This window comes from Bos indicus, chromosome 11 (genome assembly GCF_029378745.1).
Source record: "Bos indicus isolate NIAB-ARS_2022 breed Sahiwal x Tharparkar chromosome 11, NIAB-ARS_B.indTharparkar_mat_pri_1.0, whole genome shotgun sequence".
Classification (NCBI taxonomy): domain Eukaryota; kingdom Metazoa; phylum Chordata; class Mammalia; order Artiodactyla; family Bovidae; genus Bos; species Bos indicus.
This window is the reverse complement of record NC_091770.1, coordinates 20756385-20759283: the sequence shown is the minus strand read 5'-3', so window position 1 is coordinate 20759283 and position 2899 is coordinate 20756385. Positions and strand designations below refer to the sequence as shown.

The 2899-nt window shown below is 46.2% G+C and overlaps 1 pseudogene; it reads right to left on the bottom strand.

Moving 5' to 3' along the window:
- Positions 1 to 1610: 1610 nt before the first annotated feature.
- LOC109565528 (large ribosomal subunit protein uL6 pseudogene) lies at positions 1611 to 2163 on the bottom strand (annotated as a pseudogene).
- Positions 2164 to 2899: the final 736 nt, after the last annotated feature.

The window sequence follows — 2899 nt, the reverse complement described above, 5'->3', positions numbered from 1 at the left end:
CCACTTCTGTTGTCGGTCCTTGCTTGACTCGCTTGCCTTCCCCCATAAAGCATATTGCTTAGTCCATGCCTGTGATGTTGTGGACTTTGTCTTGGATAGTAGCAAGAGGGTCCCGTCTTGCATGCCACCTTGTTTGCAGAGATGGGGTTAATGACATTTGCCTTAAGAGATTGGGGTAAAAATCCACTTGAAAAGCCAGGCCCAGCGGCAATAGCCTGAATAAAGGCATGAAGTGGTGCCTGGGGTTGGCCTACACAGGAAATGATAAGTGCAGTGTGGCTTTAGTGTGGAATGCCTGGTGGGGTGGGGATAAGACATGAGAGATGAAGCTCCAGAGGGATATGGGGCTAAGGAAATGGTTCTTTTCCTTGAGAGGAATTGAATATCTATCTGTAAAGCTGTCTAAGCTTGGGAATGACAGGATTAGCTTCTCCTTCCCCCAACCTCTGGTCCCTAGGAAAATACTTAGGGCAGGCAGTGTGAGAGTCGCCTGGAGGAGTGGGGAATGGTTGTTAGGGAGCGAAGGCAATCTCTGATGAGGCCCAAATGGAGCCGTGAAAGTGGGAATGGAGAGAAGAGGTCTTTCAAAAGAATAATGAACAGGATTCACTGGCCATTACATGTTGGGGTGGGATGTATTTGAGGAAGGAGTTGAAAGGAAGACGAAAAGCAAATGATGCTCAACAGATATCATTTTTCTTCCCTTCTTTCCCTCTAGTGGATAGAGGTACCTGAGAGCCAGGAGATCCTCCCTGGGGAAAGGGCTGACTGGCTGGTTTTGAGAGACCAAGATGGAAGCCTTGGTTCTCAAGCATTAGAATGTCCCCAGAGCCTTTTCATCTAGCTTGGTGTCTCTGTTTGCCCCCTTGTGCACACCTGTCCATGTCAGGCTCCAAAATACATCCCCTCTCTCCCTGTTTAAAGACAAAGAATACCAATAACCATGACTGTGTTGAGACCTTATACAGTTTGTCTAAAAAAGGAATCTGCTGTCAAGTTATGAGGGTCTGGACTTGCCTGGCGGCCCAGCGGTTAAGACTCTGCGCTTCTACTGCTGTGGGCACAGGCTCAGTCCCTGGCTGGGGAATCCCACACGCTGTGTGGCGTGATGGAAAGAAAAAGGATCGACCATTGGATATGGAGCTCAGGTTTGGCAGGCGCCACACATCTGTCTATCCAGTATTTTTCAATACAGGGTTTTTCTTTCATCTTTAAAATATTCAATTACACAGATAGGTCTGAGGAATCATCTTGCATTTTGTTGTGCCTGTAGTTGGACAGCTTTGTTGTTGTTCAGTCACTAAGTCTTGTCTGAATGTTTCTACGGTTTTTGCAACATGCCAGCTTTCCCTGTCCTTCACTATCTCCCAGAGTTTTTTCAAACTCATGTCCACTGAGTCAGTGATGCCATCCAACCGTCTCATCCTCTGCTGCCCACTTCTCCTCCTGCCCTCAATCTTTCCCAGCTTCAGTGTCTTTTCCAAGGAGTCAGCTCTTTATCTCAGGTGGCCCAGGGTATTGGAGCTTCAGCTTCAGCATCAGTCCTTTCAATGAATATTCAGGGTTGATTTCCTGAATTGACTGGTTTGATCTCAACTACAAAGATCTTATTAATCACCCTGTGAAACAGCTCCTTTCTCAGACACACAGAAGCCATCCAGAATTTTTCTAGTGTCTTTGCTTTTAAGCAGCCATGGCTTGCTGAATCAAAACAGTTGAATTTGATGTAAGTTCAATGTTTCCTTCCAGAATTAACTCATGTTTATGGTCTTGAGATACTTAACAAGAAACACCTGGCCTCATCTAAACCCTGTATATGTATTTTGTGTCCAAGAGATTTTGGAAATAATATGGATGGAGAAGTGAGTATACACAGACGTCAGCTGGTAACAAAAGCCCAGTGTAGCACCCTTGATTGTGTTCTGTCCATGGCTACAGAGAGTGCAAACAGCAGCCAGTCCCTTTCTGTTGAATAGTGCCCCACCATTTGTCAGGCTGGAGCTGCTGCTTTTTCTTCACAGAGAGACTGAGTTCTACACTGATGTCATTGAACTCCCTCTGCAGGGTCCTTCCAGGGTCCTTCACAGTAGTTGTGCTTCTCTTCAGAGTGATCTTGATGTTTTCTGGAATGTTGATAGTCTAATTGTTGGGAATGGTCTCCATTCTCTCAGTAGATGCTGCAAAGAGAGCTGTGTATTTAGGTTAAACTTGGTAAGCGAGTAGGAAGCATGGTGAAGCCGTGTAGGGAGGGGTAGGACAGCTTTAGTCTTTGCTGGAAGTGTAAGTTGCTCAGTCGTGTCTGACTCTTTGCGACCCAGTGGACTATACAGTCCATGGAATTCTCCAGGCCAGAAGACTGGAGTGGGTAGCCTTTCCCTTCTCCAGGGGATCTTCCCAACCCAGGAATCAAACCCAGGTTTCCTGCATTGCAGGCACATTCTTTACCAACTGAGCTATCAGGGAAGAGGCCAAATACTTTACATATCTGTAAACATCTCATTTAATCCTCCCAAGACTCTGTGGGCATTCGTGGTCCCCTTTCATAGTCTGGGGAACTGTGGCTCTGACAAGTGACCATATCTACCTGAAGCTCTTGACCTGCCCCCAAAATGCATTCCTGGGATAGGCAAGGCTGTCGGTGGTCTAGGGTGTGATTTCCAAGGGCTGCACGTTCTGCTCAGTGCTTAGGGAATGCTGCTTTCCTGAGAATCCTCATGCGGTCTTGAACCCAAATTAGTGGTTCCTTTGACCATCCTCTTTATAACCATTGTTGGGATAATCAATATGAAGTTGAAGCAAGATAGTTAAAAATATCCACAAAATCAAAACAAATCGCAGCACAATGTTCATCCATTAGTAGTAAAGTAAAGCAGGCAGCCTCCCAGTACCGGGTTCTCCT